Source organism: Ruditapes philippinarum, unplaced genomic scaffold (genome assembly GCF_026571515.1).
Source record: "Ruditapes philippinarum isolate M1 unplaced genomic scaffold, ASM2657151v2 ctg3588_1_1_1_1, whole genome shotgun sequence".
NCBI classification, from domain to species: domain Eukaryota; kingdom Metazoa; phylum Mollusca; class Bivalvia; order Venerida; family Veneridae; genus Ruditapes; species Ruditapes philippinarum.
The window spans coordinates 9931-28012 of record NW_026852064.1 but is presented as its reverse complement, the minus strand read 5'-3'; the positions used below and the strand labels follow the sequence as shown (position 1 = coordinate 28012).

The 18082-nt window shown below is 30.6% G+C and overlaps 1 long non-coding RNA gene across 1 annotated transcript; it reads right to left on the bottom strand.

Annotated features, from left to right (window-relative positions):
* Positions 1–550: 550 nt before the first annotated feature.
* Positions 551–17736, bottom strand: LOC132748274 (uncharacterized). The gene is made up of 4 exons (XR_009628233.1): positions 17513–17736; positions 15244–15297; positions 8714–8745; positions 551–647 (listed from the first exon to the last, which is right to left on the bottom strand). It is a non-coding gene; the product is annotated as an uncharacterized LOC132748274 (long non-coding RNA).
* Between the last annotated feature and the right edge of the window lie 346 nt (positions 17737–18082).

Below are 18082 nucleotides of genomic sequence, written 5' to 3'. Positions count from 1 at the left end.
ATAAATCATTAGAAGCATTCACCAAATATTGTAATGCTCATGATCCACTTCAATGTACGATTGAAATTAAACGTAAAATTAACATCGAGGTGAACAAATTGGTAAAAGGAAAAATGGAAAATATCATTTACGTCGAACAGTGGTTCATTCTATTCTATTCCTTTAAAATGTATAAATTGATTACTACTTTTGAATAGCGTTTTACTGTTTGATGTTTCGAAAAATATTAACAGTAAAGACTATAGCTACAATATCACCAAGCACTATAATATGACCGAGGAACCGTGTACCGAAGTTTCGCTGCTCCTTTAACTTCGTAGACTGAATCAGAAATTCTTACTTTCCCGTCATTTGAAAAATTAATCAAATCTTCCAAAGCTGCTAAAAGAACTCTCGTATGCTTCGTTTTCAAAGAGGCAAATTTGAATACTCTTAAATCTATAAGCTGTCTACTTATAAAACGTCTGTAAGAAAATCCTTTTGTAGACAAACTCATACTGTATCCATTACTTGTATCTTGTAAATAAGCAGATAGAAAAAACGAAAAACATACTGCAATATGCATTTTATTGTATTATATTTTATTTGGAAGAAAATGTTAATTCAGTGTCCAGTTTAGTCAGTTTAATCCTTTGGTTCTTGTCTCTCTGAAAAAAATGTAACATGCATGCTGTTAGTGTACACACTTAAATAACGATTTCATGTTCAAGTGTAAGATATTTCACAATAAATATATGTGTAAAACAAGTTTGTTTGTAATATATCAAAAAAGTATAAAGTCAAAATAGTTATCGATGCAAGGCCAAGGGGATGAACCTCGTTTGGATTTCAAAATTGAGCATCTGCAAAAATATATGTGAATTTGCACTTTGATGCCTATGTGAAAGAAATAATAGATTAAGCACAAGGTAAGTTTGCAGCATGTGTGAAATTTAAAGGGTTTTTTTGTAAGAAAATCGAAGGGTAATTATATCCTTATGACTTTTCTGTATATTTATCCGTTTTTTTATTCGGATTTTATGCAGTCTTCGGACTGGTATACCTTCCTTCGCGGATTCTGGTGGGAAGTGTCACTAAACGGACAAAATACAGTCTTAATGAAATCTTATCACCGAACGGTGCTCAACATTGAAATAAACCCTCAGCGATTTGACTCATCGCCGGTCAACAGTCCATCTATGCTCTATATGTACTGAGGAGATCCATAGGTGCATGATATATAATCATCAATCAAGTAACAGATCACTTCTAATTAAGCAATTTATGTTTCATTCTGACGTGTATCATTATTTTATTAATGTAAAATCCCCCACTGCATTTTTCTCCGCTTTGAAGAGTCTTCAAATAGACTATAATTACTGTTAACTGCAATGAAACTGAGGGGCGTTGGCTCAAACCCCAAAAGGGGCAATTTTTTTTTATTTTTTTTTTCCTCTAACATTATTTCTATATCGCTCAGATCCCTTTTTAGAAGAAAAAAGTGTTTGATTTTTATTGTATAATTGTTTTGGTATTTATTGGCTAAATAATGCCAAAATTATTAGCAAAAATGTTATAAGCAAACATGGTACCTGATATTTTCAAAGTCTACTAAATTAAACACTACATGCTAAAAGTATTTTATATTTTGCAAGATCAACCGATAAACTTTTAAGAGAATGTAGGCAAACTTTGAAAACAAAGCCTCATTTTGGTAAATTTTAGGGATATTTTGAAAACGGCATATATGTATTGTGTTGAAACATTTTGCTCGTGTGATTTATAACCTAAGTGCTATTATTTATTATTTGTTTCTTAAAAATTATTTATTGGAAAACATTTTTCATAATGATGAAATTATAGATTATTTAGAGTTTCCTCATTTCTAAAAAAAGAGCCCTTCTAAAAGAAAAAGTTTTAGTTCTTTAAGAATAAAGCACGTTGTATCAGCATATGCACTTAGTATAGGTTAAAGTTTATTAGACCGCATTTGCAAAAATATGGTCAGGCGTGGCGCAGCTGCGCGACCAATTTATCTTTGTAAATGCGTACTAATAAACTTTAACCGGCTTAGTGTTTTAAACAGTTGATTTACTAGCCTGATTAAAATTTTGTCCATTTACCGAAGTAAATGTGCTACGATTCATTTGAAATACTGCAATATTATTCGACAAAAAATAATTTCAAACATTAATATGTATTATATACTTTATGCTTTTATAAATCATGGCAATTAATTGTGTTTTTGCTCTTGCTATACCTGAAACCGAAATATTGTTTTCAAATATGTAATGATTTAACTATAAATTGTTTACATAAAATAAAAGTCATTAAATGATATGAAAATGAATTCACAGATTAAACCCCAGTGAAATAAAGCACTTGTAAAATCATCGAGTTGTTGTTCCAGTCAAACTGCAGCGAATGGATATGTGGCGAATCCTTTTACTACATTTGATGACCGTTATCTCTGCAGTATGAGATGTACGTTTTATCAGTAACACCGGTAACCATTTTGATAGGAAGTCTAGTTTCCAATAGTAATAAATCGAAAGGAGTAAATGATCAAAAACAGGTCAAAGGACAAAACAAATAGCAAACATAAATAGCTCCGCGCCTGTGGGAGATAATTAATATTTTTTCTCTGAGGATAAGTACCTTGAACAAGCCAAATTTACTTTATCTAGAAATTAAGTTTGTAACATACAGTTAACTGAATTTAATTAAATCTTTATAGGTTTCCTTCGAACACCTTTAAATAAAACAGAATTTTACCTTTATACAACAATTTTGTATGCATTATGAATAAGTTTTAAAATAATACATATATTTTTTTATCGAAACATTATCCAAAACCTTATCAAAAAGTTATTTCTCAGTATCTTTCTTTATGTACATGAACATATCTTCCTAATGTATTCGTATTGTAGCATAAGATATCGATAATTCCTCGTTTTACCAACATATTTATCATATTAGACCATAAGCTTTTATAGGTACATGAACTTTTTGTAGGTAAGAACTAATTTTAAAATGATATGTTGACAGAATGGTACTTAACATGTATTAATTCCTAAAACCGATATATTATTTTGTTAATTCGAAATATTATTTCCTTATTATGAAATATTAATTCGTATATACGAATTTAAATTTCGTTTCTATCGAAATAAATACTGTCATTAAATGGAATCATAATGTCGGCTTATAAACTTTAAACCGTTGACATTTTTATTGTATTTATATTAAGTGAGAGAAGAGGGAAACAGTAGATTACCCCTCAATATTTTTGGTCATTTGTCAAAGGTCAAGGTCACAATGACCTTGATTTTAAAACATGCAGAGCCTTTTCCGGCTATTTTTTGGGAAAAGGCGCATGGTTTAAATTTGTGAAAATTATGTGACATTAAGTGAAACTGAGAAATTTTCAAATATCAAAAAGCTACCTTACCGATGGGTTTTAAGGGGCTGAAAAAAAAGAAAATTTTCATATTTAAGAGTTTTGTTAATATTTATAAAGAATGCTTCTGTCAAAATAAAAGTCGGATAAATACAGTATAAATAGTTTGGGTTTTTTGTTCTTAAATCTAATAACTTAACGATACTGTATATAACTTAAAATAGTTGCCTACTGATAAAGTTGTCATGATACCTGTGAAAGAACAGGCTACGGAAAAATTTTGTCACAATTGAGGTCCATGGATTCATTCCAGACACGGGCATAAATGATTTCTGTTTCGTTTTGTCGATTTTATTAAGTTTGAAACAAAATATCATGTTTTATGGTCGCACGGTATCCTTTAAGTGAAAATTTTGAGGCCGACCCCTTTTTGTTTTACTTATTTGAATGATAAAAGAAAGTTATAATATAGCCCCAGAAAATATTGTCTCATTTTTTAATTTTTTTAATTTTTTTTTTTCACTTTTATTTTTTTTTTATTTATTGTGTGTGTGTGCGTGTGCGTGTGTGTGTGTGTGTGTGTGTGTGTGTGTGTGTGTGCTAGCTGTTGGGAATATAATTTTAAAAAGGGGAAAAGAGGATATTTGGGATTGAGAATGACTTCTCAATTAAAAACCCTGTTCATTCAAATATAATTACTTTGAAACCATTTGGCTTATAATCCTTATATTTGGTGACAAGGTTGATCCACGCATGTAGATGACCCGTTTAGATTGAGAAGGACCATCAACTCAAATTCTACGTTAGGCCAACTTAAGTACATATATTGAATGCTGTCCTCATTACTGTATGTAGATATGTTATTGTTCATGGTTACTAGAAAACCCCTTCAGATACTGAGATCAGTAGGTTGAAGGTCAAGGTCACAATGTACTTAAGTTCAAACAATTTAATACAATAAAATCTGGGACCTGATTAGCATGTTGCCTCATCATATCGTACAAAAGTTGTCAATGGTTAACCCCGTATTATAATCCGCCGAAAATCGGCGAGGGATATGGTTTTATACCCTGTCCAGCCACCCCTCCGCTCTTCTGTCCTTCCGTCGTACATTTTTGTCTACTTTACAGATTGACTAAAAATTTGAAATATGAATAGATGGCAAGTGTCCTAGAACCATAACTATATATAGTCCGTTTTTTAATTATGTCCCATTATTTAATTTTACAATTTTTTTGTCCAGAACATAACTTGATAACTATTTAAGACATTGACTTGAAACATGAAATAAGAATAGATGACAACTTGAATGAAAATTAATATTTCGTGATTACGAATAAATATTTCGTATTAAATAATTATTACTTCGCAAAGCGAAATAATATTTCGTAAAAGCGAATTAATATTTCGTTAAAACGAATTATTATTTCGTAAAAACGAATTGATATTTCGTAAAAACAAATCAATTTTTCGTAAAAAAAACAATTTAAGTCCCGGGAAAAGTGTGGAAAATGTCATTTTAGGGGCTCTGTAGTTATGAGACATAATATATAAATGTCAATTATATTGTATGGTGGTTGTTTGTCCCGCGACCCCGCCATTTTAACAAACTTCGGCCCGCGCCCCCCTCCACGCTCATTAGCGAGTTTTCGCCCCGCATCCCGGCCATTTTTATTTGTTAAATGGCGCTCCGCGCCCGCAGGGCGAAGTGTTTTATTAAATTTCGCCGACGTCCCCTGCTATTATGCGTGTTTTTGCTCCGCGCCCCGCCATTTTAACTTGTTTATTTTCGACTTTCGCTTGGCGGGGTCGCTTATTAGCGGAGGCGCGGTGAAAAGTTAAATTTATTTAACTTTGATAAAAACAAATATGTGTTTGAGCTTAATAAATGATAGTATATGCATTTTATTAGTAGTCTTATACCATTTTAAACTTTTCTTATAAATTCTGCCAAAAATTTCCAAAAGGACAAATCGTTTGTGCTCAAAACATTCAGCGATTTCTACATGTTTTTGTGTTTTGAAATAAACTGATATATATTATTAAGGTACAGATATTGAGAATACTTCACTTGAGGTTTTACAATTTGTGCTTTTTAGCATAAACATTAAACATATAAGGTGAAACACTATTTACCGCGAAACATGCAACGGGCATTTTATAAAATAGTAAAAAGTTGTTGTTTGGAGTTATTTACATATGGACTTTGATATTTCTAACCATGATTAGTTGTTAATGAGTATCATTATAGTTGAACAAGAAAATGTGCATGTTTAAATCATTATTATCATCTTAGTGGCATAAACAGAACAATATTGCACTACTGTCATGTCACATTACAAGTTTTTAAAGTATTGTTTTCAACAATTGCTTTGCCTCGGAATAATAATTATTTTCTTACTAAGCAGGAATTGGTTTAAGCATTTTTCTTCCATTCAATAATTGACCCCTCTCTCATGGACAGTGCATACGAGATAAGTAAAACTATGCAAATATAAATAAATTACCAAACATTCGGAATAATAGTCCAATAGAAACCTAAATAGTAAATGAGATGTGATCAGAAATGATGTATTCGCTGTCCGACAACAATTGACATACTCTGTATGTTTAGTGTTTCTAGTGCAAGCATAAGATAGTTAGCCTGTTGGTTTAGTGATATTTGATAATCAAACGCATTAATGTTTTCTTTCAGTCAAAGCTACAAAACCTTCAAAGACCCATTATGCCCGAGAAATGCCTTTATTTTTGATTTTTCAAAAGCTTCTTTATTGTTGGTGTACTTGGCAAATTACATTAACCGTCTTTTTCCACTGATGTATTTTGGCAATTAGTACATATGTAGTGAATAAATATTTTGTACGGAAGACAAAATACTACTTACGACAAATAAATTTACATTAAGTGCTACTTTCTTCAGACACCAAGCATCGTACATGCTCTAAAAACATTATTTATTATTTTATTTATTTATGTTTTTCCTTTCTAGAGAAGTCAAAATTTATTCGTTTCTGGGGCATAATACACCTTCAAGTTTTCCTTTTGATTGTTTTTAATGATGCGTTGTTTTGTAGACGTTTTACTCAATAACCTAAAGATCTCCTCCGAACATATGAAGTTCGACTGGAATTTTGACCAGCAATTATTTCATATTGAGCAAACACTCAAGACGTGTTTCAAAAAGGGTTTGGTTGAATGTTTAGCATCGTTTGGTGGTAGGGTCCCGTAATACGTATACATATTTTTAGTCAAGTTGGTGACATTTTCTTCATACAACTTGCATATTTTGAATGAAAAGAATATCTCGACAACACTGCATGAAAATTCGATGCAAAAAGTGGATGTACCAAAAGAAAAGTCAGGAATGTAGAATAACCGTTAATTTTCTTCCAAAAAAAGGTTTTGAGTTTTATTTCAGTATATAACTGTTTAGAATTACATTTTAATTTTTATCGATGCTCAACTGAGAAATTCATATGGCGGTCAAGTGAAATACATGTATGTTATTTACATGAAAAAGCATTTCGTAACAAAAACTTCAGTAGGACAGCACGGTTAACAATTCCCAAGGCTTGATTATTAGCCAAGAGCCTTGTTAACAAATGCATTTACATTAATGAAGATTTCATTTAAAAATACATGACATAGTTGTGAGACTTTGGAGAGAAATTCCATTTCCCTGAAAAGGTCAAAGTTATCGGCAGAGGTATGTTATTAGGCTTGTAAAGAGACCTTCAATTATGATCAAGATGTACCATTTAAGTCTTGTTATTTTTAAGGATTGTATTTGCATGCAAAACCATAATTTTATCAAATGTTCACGCTAGAGTAATTGGCCTGAATAAGTCTCTCTATTATGTTCTCAAGTAATTGTGTGAAGCCCTACAGTACTTTTAAAGATACCAATTTGCATGCAAAACTAAACTAACACCGGTGCCTAATAAGTACAATAGCTCTCCATATTCTTCGAATAGTCAAGTTAAAAATGAAATGACATTTCCTAAAAACTATAAAGTATTTCGTAAATACGAAAACATTTCTCGTAATAATGATAACAAAATAACTTTGCATTTAACATGGAATAAAAAGAGCCTTTAATGGTATAAAAAAATTACTGCTTTATTTTACTTCTTAAGAAATATCATCTCTATTTTATGTCATTTTTTTATTACGAAACGTTATTTCGTATTGTTTGATTTTATTAATCTGTCAAATGCATACTAATTAAATGGTCAATGCACACAAGATAAATTGTCGGTATGTTCCATGAGATGTTAAAAGTAAGATGTGATTTAAATAAATTTGTACTGATGAAGTTATTGTACAGACCGTTATATAGAGCAATAGGGTAAACTTCGAGTTTATTATTTCTAAGAGCCCTGTCTTATGATAAGATTGAGACCGCGTAGGTCCATGTTTTTCTTTTTATATTTTTATCATTATCTAAGTTTTGTTTAAATATATTTTGCACTTATTTTGGTAAAGTCTATACTCTCTTTTTTTGTTTTGTTTTGGGTTTTACGTCACATTGACACAGTATAGGCCATATCGCGACGTTCCAGCTTTACTGGTGGAGGAAGACCTCAGGTGCCTTTCCGTGCATTATTTCAGGCACGAACGGGCACCTGAGTAGAACCACCGACGTTCCGTAAGCTAGCTGGTTAGCTGCCTCACATGAAATAATCCAAAGTCCCTGTCGGGATTCGAACCCACAGCGGTGATGGGCAAGTGGTTTGAAGTCAACGACCTTAACCACTCGGCCACGGACGCCCCTATATACTCTCTTTAAACAACGTGGTTGTAAAAATTAATATTTAAAATTCCTTCGGATAAAAATCAATAAATGCCAGTTCAATGCCGTAAAGGATAGTACAAATCGAGACAACACAATGTTTCTAAGTTGCTTCAGTTCCAAGTACACATTTATTCGAACAATCAGCCGTTTCCATAAAGATTTACTGCCGAAATAAAGACATAGTATCTATAAAAACATTGGCATAAGTTGGGTTAGAAATACAGACCAGTAGACTACAGACAACAGACAATCACCTAACTGACGTCCGTCACAAAGCTGTTGTGACTTTCAAAATATAAGTTATATACTCAACATTGATTCTCGCGTAGACAAGACGGACAAAACCGAAGTGGGATCGAATATTTAAATGAATGTTTTAATGTATTGTATTCACAAATGACAGATCAATAAATTAGAATAAAATGACGAAAATAAAAAAAGTCTAAAAAATGTGAGTTTAGGGGAAATGTACTATCTAGTAATAATAAGCAATGCATAAAGTAGTATTTTGCTTTGTAGCAAATAAAAAACCCTCTTACCTAGAAATAGCCAATACGGGATCTTTGATCCTCTGAAAAATAAAACATTTATTACAGAAAATCTCAAGTTTGTAACTGATAATAGTTGACAGATGTATATACCATACTTAACAGTATAAAAAGCATGTATATAGAACATGGTGAGTTTCCGGTAACAAGTCAACTCGGGTCAAAGCTATACAGCTCAAGTTAACCCAGCCCAATAAAAGTCAATCCAGTATGCTGTCCGAAAAAAAACTGCGACTGGTTAAAACCTGATTTTCGTTTAACAATCTGTTTTTAAAGAATAAGCCTAGGAATGATACTTTAAATCACTTCAACAATATTATACAATCTAAATTATTGTGGCATTTTGAAGCAATGAGGAGATTACCAAGATGATTCATGTTTGTTTTATACAAATTACAATAGTATCCTTGACTTGACCAGAAAGTGATTATTTAGAAGACAACATCCCCAGCATAGGACATGACTTTTTCAAAAAATTTCGTTTTTAATAGTTTCACTTTTCGAAGAAAACATAGAAGTTATTGTCATGACCCTCTCATTGGCTTTAGTTGATCCCTTTTTAAAGATCCATTAACTTGGAAACTATTACTGACTTACTTAAAACTACTCGTTCACTATATATATCACCTATGATAAATTATATATAAACGGCAGACTTGTTCGTGATGATGATAATGGTCATAAGCAATCTGCGGAGGCTGGGGTAAAAATTTTATCATGGAATATTAACGGTTTAACCCGTGCCAAACTCGAAGACCCGGACTTTACTGATAAGATTTATGAATTTGACATTATATTTTTATTTGAAAGCTGGACTAATGAATATTCCTCTTTAGATATCCCAGGATATAAATGTTTCAATTTTTATAGGAAGTTCCAGCACCGTCGCGCGAAAAGATGCAGCGGAGGCACGGTTGTTTATATTATAGACTCAATTTGTAAAGGTGTAAAAATAATACAGAACCATCATGACACTATTTTATGGTTTAAATTAGATAAACACTTTTTCAACTTTGATACTGATGTATTTATTGCAGGTGTATATATATGGGTAGAGAATTCCCCTGCATATAATGTTGTCAATGTAAATTTGTTTGATTTATTACAAAATGATATTAATATGTATCAATCATTGGGTAAACTGTTCTTGGCCGGAGACTGGAATGCACGAGTAGGCTCGAAGAAAGATTTTATAGAAAATGACCGTTATGTAGATTTCATAGATGACGTCGATTATTCACCAGATTTCTCTTGTCCACGTAATTATATTGATAATACAATTAATGCAATGGGTTTAAAACTTATCGATCTGTGTTTGATGTGTAATTTACGTTTAGCCAATGGAAGGTTAGGAAATGACGCAAACGGTTCATTTACATATGCAAACAGTCTCGGGTCAAGTACGATTGACTATCTATTATTGAATGAAAATAATTTTGAATGTATTGATGATTTTACCGTTCAGCCTTTTAATGAATGGTCGGACCATTGTCCGTTATCCTTCACAATAATATGTAATCATATATCTCCTGATCATACTGATGAAAATGAATCAGTCAGGATACAATGGAATGATGATTTAAAATCCGACTTTAGACGCGGTATTATTGGCCAGTTAAATGAATTAAACGATTTAATTTTAAAATTCTGACATTTCAAGCGCTGATGACGTAAATAGTTGTGTTCAGTCTTTCACTGATATTATTAATAAAGTAGCTGAACCACTGTTTTGTAAACGTGTCTCGCGAGTCACGCGCAAAGGGCACAATACAATTTTTAAAAAGGCTGACTGGTTCGATCATGACTGTCATAATGCTAAATATGTTATTTTAAATGCTGTAAATATGTATAATATATCAAAAACGGAGGAAAATAGAATACATATGTTAAATAATAAGGCTGTTTATAAAAGTTTGATAAAAAGAAAAACGTAGACAGTATGAAGTAAATAAAATTACCCAATTACAAAATCTTAGACACTCAAAGCCAAGAGATTTTTGGAGATTATTCAATTGTAAATCAAAAGGTAATATCAGTGGCAATTTAACAAATAGGGATTTTCAACTATTTTTCGTCTCTTCAAAGTGAAATATCACAATTTGAAACTGAGGAAGCAGAGAATTTTTTAAATAATCATGATTTTGGCCAGGAGGGATGCTTTGAATGAACTAGATAGTACAATAACTGTAGAAGAATTATTGTCTGTTGTTAAAAATTTGAAAAGGAATAAAGCTTTTGGGAATGATATGCTTTTAAACGAATACTTTATATCATGTATCGATATATTGTCATCTCATTTAGTAGATCTTTTCAACATTATTTTAAATACTGGTCACTTTCCAGATAAATGGTCAGAGGGCATAATTATACCTATTTTTAAGAAAAACGATCCCTGTGATGCTCGTAATTATAGAGGGATTACATTAGTTTACATTAAGTTTTGTAAAATTATACTAGGAGTAAAACAGAGCGCATGTAATTCTGCAATTTATGGTGAGCTTGGGCGCTATCCATTATATGTTAACAGATATGTTCATATCATTAAGTATTGGTTTAAGTTAATGAATACAGATAATATTATTTTAAAAGGTATTTATCAAAATGCGCTAGAACAGTGTAATTTAAATGGTACAAAAAACTGGGCATACCTTGTTAAAAATTTGCTAAATGAATATGGATTTTCTGATGTTTGGAATTGTCCACAAAGATTTGAAGCAAAAACATTTATACCGATTTTCAAACAAAGGGTTGTAGATTGTTTTAAACAAAAATGGTTTGCTGATATAGCTGTCAATAATGTTTTGAATACTTTATATGCATATGTTAAAACTAGCTTCGGTATGGAAAATTACCTTAATGTATTATCTTGTAAATCTTCAAGAATTTGTCTCACGAAATTACGTATATCTGCTCATAAGTTAAGAATTGAATCTGCCAGGTATGGCCGCAATAGGTTGGAAAGACAGGAACGTATGTGATATCAACGCAATTGAAGATGAATTTTATTTTGTACTTAAATGCAAAGCTTATAAAGGATTGCGAATTAAATATATCAAACGTTATTATTATGTTCATACTAGTATGTTTAAATTTCTAGAATTGCTACAGTCAAATAATAAAGGCGTTCTGATCAATCTGAGTAAATACATAAGCTCAGCCAATAAAATTAGAAATGATTTAATGCAAAGAATTTAATAAATGTTTGAAATAAAAAAGTTTACTAGACTAGACAGTATTATTTGAAATCGTATATGCATCAAGATTCTTATTTTTTTCCTTAAGTGAGTATTATCTTGACATGTTTACATCGAAGTTATGCTTTTTAATATGTTATATTTATGTTATATTTAAATATATGAAATTACCACATACGATTGTCAGAACGCGCTAGTTCTTTAAACACCAACTTTGAAGTTATTTCAATTATGATAATTTGTTCATTCTCTGTGAAACATTGAAAACATGTTTGCTTATCACGTGCTTATCATCTTATCATTGTATGTATTTAATTTGATGTTGTATTAACAAGATACATGTATTGTATACGTTAATAAAAATTCTGTTCTGTTCTGTTCATTAGTAAGTTGTTTATAAAAAATTTTTACAGGTATTTTGAATAAACGAATTTCATGCTGGGCCGAAAATAACAGTAGATTGAGTGATGCGCAATTCGGATTTCGTCAAGGTCGGTCAACTACTGATGCAATTTTTGTTCTTAATGCTATCGTTCAAAAAATCTTAAATGATAAAAATCGTCTTTATTGTTGCTTTATTGATTTAAAGCGTGCCTTTGACAGTGTATATTTAAATGGTTTATTTTTAAAATTATATAAGCTAGGTATAGATGGCAAAGCTTTGCGAATTTTAAGAAGTATGTATTCACATGTTAAAACATGTGTAAAGGCTTGTAACTCTTACTCAGACTTTTTTGCATGCGCTGTGGGCTTGAAACAAGGGGAGATAATGTCGCCTCTACTATTTTCTCTTTTTATAGAGGACCTAGAACTGTTCTTACAAGATAGTCCGTTGTGTGGTTTAACTCTTGACGATATTACTTTTATTCTTTTATTATTTGCTGACGATATGGTTTTACTTGGTAAAAGTCCTGTGGAATTACAGCATAGTCTTGATTTGCTAAATGAATATTGTGATAAGTGGGGGCTTGAAGTCAACACTGATAAAACAAAAATTGTTGTATTCAGAAAGCGAGGCCCGTTAAATGCAAACGAAAAATGGACATACAAAGGTAGTTTAATAGAAACTGTAAATAACTTTAATTATCTAGGCACTGTTTTTAATTACACGGGCTCTTATTCTTTAAATCAGACGACATTAGTAGGTAAAGGATTAAAAACTTTGAATGTTTTAATACATAAAACGAAACATTATGCCGTTAAACCCTCTGTTATGTGCCAACTGTTTGATGCTTTTGTTGCCGCCACCTTGAATTACGGATGCGAAATATGGGGCTTTGGAAAATCGAAAGAAATAGAACGTGTTCATTTAAAATTTTGTAAACAATTATTAAATGTTAAAACGTCAACATGTACAAATAGTATTTATGGAGAGTTAGGTCGATTTCCAATGTATATAAATAGATATGTTAGAATTATTAAATTTTGGTGCAAAACTGTATCGACGGAAAATATCTTGATCAGTAAACTATATGATTGTCTACTTGAAATTAAGAATAATAAACATAATTGGGTTTATAATGTTAAATCTCTTTTAGATGAATACGGATTTTCCTATGTATGGTACAATCAAGGTTTAGTTGACTTGAAAAAATTTCATATTTTGTTTAAAGGAAGAGTAACTGATGTTTTTAAACAAAAATGGGAACGTAAGTTATCTACCAGTGAAGTATCGTATGGATATATTAAAAATAGTTTTGAATTTGAATCTTATATAGACATTTTACCTAAAAAGTTTAGAATTGCTACATCCAGACTCCGTTTATCATCACATAAACTGAGAATTGAAACAGGCCGATATGCGCCAAATAGAATAGACCGCAATCAAAGAAAATGCTTACTTTGTAACAAAAACGATATAGAAGATGAATATCATTTTGTAATCATTTGCCCGTTTTACGATGAATTAAGAAAGACTTTTATAAAATCTTATTATTACAGACATCCAAGTGTGTACAAATTTGTAGAATTGATGCAATCTAGGAATTTTAAAATAGTAAAGAATCTCGGTAAATTTTTGTATAAAGCTTTTTCTGTTAGAGCGAGTCAAATTGTTTAGTTTTTCATATCATTTATACCATCTACTAGTAAATATTATCTGCATATTGAACTTTACTAAATCTAGGTTGTGTATAATTTTTGTATTCATAAACTGAATTGCAACTGTATTCACATACCCATCCTCCTTCTCCATGTGATAAATATTATTTTTTACCGTGGCATGCGTGTGTGAGTGTGTGTGTTGGTGTATGTGTGCGTGCGTGCGTGCGTGCGTGTGTGTGTGTGTGTGTGTTTGTGTGTTTTTACTTTCTCCCACTATGTTATGCACTAATTTCAATGTTCCTATATGTATGCCATTGTCATGTCATTGTAAATTTGTATCATATATTATTTGTTATAACGAAAAACTTGTAAAAGTTTAAGTTAATAAAGTATCTATCTATCTTAAATAATGTGACACAATATCAAGAGGATAGATAATTCTAAAAGAATGAAAGTTTTGCTCCTATTTTTTGTTGTTTTTTTTTGTTTTTTTTTTGTTCTTGTTCCCTTTTTTGGAAAGGTTCATTTCTTTCAAAAAATATCAAAGACATTACATCAATTTTTGATTACTTATGTCCAAAATTAAATACATTTTAGAAAAATAGGTAACTTTTTTATCTTATTATCAGTTATGCTTTTACTTTAAACTTGGAATATCTCTTCAATATTATTTTATGTCTAAAAGGCAAATATACCAGAAAGTTTCTTGCTTTATTGTTTCCTTTTTGATTAAGTGTATAAAGCCGTATATCTAATGTAACATTTAAATATAATTTATTAATGGTAAAATTATATAATTTCTATAATATTATGGTGGATTCTCAAAAAAAGTTTTAACATAGAATGTTTTTCACACATAAATACTTAAATTAAGGAAATGCTGCTTTTGAGAAGGGTTTTATCTTATTGCAATGCTTTTGTACATTCGACATTCGTTTTTTAAGAAGTATTCTATCATGTTTCTTTTTTTTTCTTTTGTGCAGGAATTTTGAAAGTATTCTGTTTCAAAATTAAAACAATACTTTTTACAGCAGATATATAGCTTCATACACTTTATGAGTATTTAATTTTTCTCAAAAACCGTGAAAAATCACTTCAAGTGCGAGGAACTCTGCCAATAGCTTTTGCCACATTATTTACTCTTTTAAACTTTGCTTTAATTGAAAAGATGTAAGCGTGTCCGGGGTTTTCAAACATTATGTTGAATTAGTAGGTACTTAATTGATTGCGATATTTATTTTATTTTGTATTATTTCGTTTTGATTTATCTATATTTATACTTACTGGGATTATTGTTTCCTTTTTCGGATTCCTTAGAGCCCTTCTCATTCACTGCGTCTGAAAAGTAAATACAGTACATTCATTTCGAATTATTTAAAATATCTCAGTCACATACTTTCACATTGAATGGTTTGATATTTTAATCGATTCCTTGCAAAAACAAAATAACAAGCTTGGCTCATTCCGTGTTTGAATAGATATTGTAATTTCATATATCAATCGGTGGGTAAAACAACTGTTCAATGCGTGTTTATTTATGGCAAATGTTTAATTTATTTTTGGTTTCGTGTTAAGTCTGGCATAAATGATGATAAGAGCAAAATATTTTGTCGCATATCAGTGAATGTGCAATGCCTGTGCGATTAAAAAAATGAGTATTTAGGTCATTTAACTCAATCAGAAATGTATCGATACAATACTAAATCTATATAATGCTTTTAATTTCGCCAAGGTTATATTTGTTTCAACAGATATTACAATAATATATGATTAGCGAGAAAGAAAAGAAAATTACAGTATTAATTCTTTGTTTATATATATGTACATGCATTATCATGTGACATATACATGTTCTTAACAAAAAAAGTCTAGTAACACACAGAAAAAAGAAAATAGAATCCAAACTCATACATAATAAAAAGTAAATAATCTAAATTCTGTTCTGTTCTGTTCTGACTATTAAAAAGCCATTCGCCACTGTTATGACCGGACAATCGCGGAATGAGTGATTATACTATTTCAAATGTTAAACTAACGTAAAACACGCTGAGATTAAAAGTTAAATTTTTCAAGATTTCGCAGGTTCTACTAATAATAAGGTTTTGATGATCAATGACATTTGGACATGTAAGAAAATAATTCAAAGATATACTATGCTCATCCTTGCGTAAAATATTTTTTATCACAAAAAAATATTGAAATCAATGTTATTCTTACCGAATATGTCCAATTTAAATAAAAGAATGAATAAATTATGTATTGGAAGCTGCGTTCCCTTTTACAGGTCATGTAAATTTGGTCTTTTCTTAAAAAAACTGCCAGTTTTTTTAATGACACTATATATTCATATTGTAACCACTTATAGTGTGTAGAATTTTAAACACAACATATCTACTTTGTGTGAAATTAAAACATGTTTATTTTATATTTACAAAGAGACTGTGTAGCAATTATAAATATTTTCAAATATGAAATTTGAGCATAGTATATCTTTAAGGAAAGCTGCTTTCTTTAATGTCAAAATATTATTTATAAACCGTGACATAATGAAATTAAGAATTTTGACTTGTTGGCCTAAGTCAATCAGGCATATTGGACGATTTATTTTATCACATGAAATATTAGTATTTCGGCTATTTTAAACTGGAGATTGCTTATTTCCGTATTGATTTAAAAAGCAGGTATGTGTAAGTGTTTTTGTCAATTATGAATAAGAATTCTTCACGCCGCTTAAACTGATCCTTTAACAGGATTTACAGTTTACCTTTATTTGATATTTGCATTTTATTGTTGAAAAGTAATCAGTTCTTTTTATAAAATACGAGCTTCACTAACTGCTCATTTAGGAAAAATATACAGTTGCGCGCCTGCCAGGTCTACTATTATGGTGAAAAACCATGATCTTACGGTACAAGACTGGCTAGTAACAAACTTTACAAATATCAGAGAGATAATAAAAGTTATCTGTTTAATTTCTAGTTAAAATGAAACGTTCCAAGCAGTAATTCTTTCTAAAAATTGGCAGTTTAAAAAGTTCATCCTTGAATTATTTCTTGTATAAACTTTTTTACTTTTATTATTTTTTCTGAATGCTTCATATGCTTCTTTAATTTTTAGCCCCTATGAAAAATGTTAGCTTTTCATATCGCTGCGTCGTCGTCGTACAAAACCTTTAATTTAGCTCATTTTTCAAATGTGTTAAAAGATATCAACGCGATAGTTGAAATACTTTTGATCATGGCAAGACACAAAGCAATGGTTTTGGAGTTATGCCTTACTTTAGTAGAATGATTTTAAAACCATGAAAGGTAAAAACATGAAACTTGGAAAACTTGATAATTATGACATAGCACAGTTGTACGACATCCTTGTATCTCGGAAGTTTAGCTCCCTTTTAACTAAGCCTAATTATAGTTATTTCATTTGTTGGATATTTGAAAATGTTTTTTTAATGTAATTCCACAAGTTTAACTCTGAATGTAATTCTAATTTTCAAACTTTCGTGCATTACTTCAATAAGAGGCTAGCGCGAATTAATTTAAGTTATTCTTACCCTTTGGTTTGTCGTCACTGCCATCATTTGACGCAGCTTTAGCACTAACAACCTCTGGTGCAGCAATCACCATTGCAAAAACCAGCATGACAACGAGGAGAGCGCTGACCTTCATAGCTGTGATAGTCCTTTCAACAACAAAATCACTAAATGATATATCCAAGTATAAATCTTCGAGTGTTTTTCTTCAGCAGTAGGAATGCGTTTTAGATCTTCGGAAGAAAGATAATCTTATATAGTCTACGAAACCTTGTTTAATGTCATAAAGATCCTGACATAAACTTTTGTTAGATTCTGTGATAAAATTTGAGTATTTCTTTAGTACAATTTTATGGAGTGTAACAAGTGCTTCCAAAAGTATTTAACAGTTTTAGAATTTTATAAAATAAATAAGGATTATATTTCATTGCTCATATCAACTTCATATAACATGCATTTTGTGAATTTATGATACCAAAAGTACTTTGATCAACCGTGTACATTTTTTTTCCACAATTACAAAAAAAATATATATATTAAAGACAACTTTGTGAATCTTTGAAGTTGAATTATTTAACAAACAAAAATATT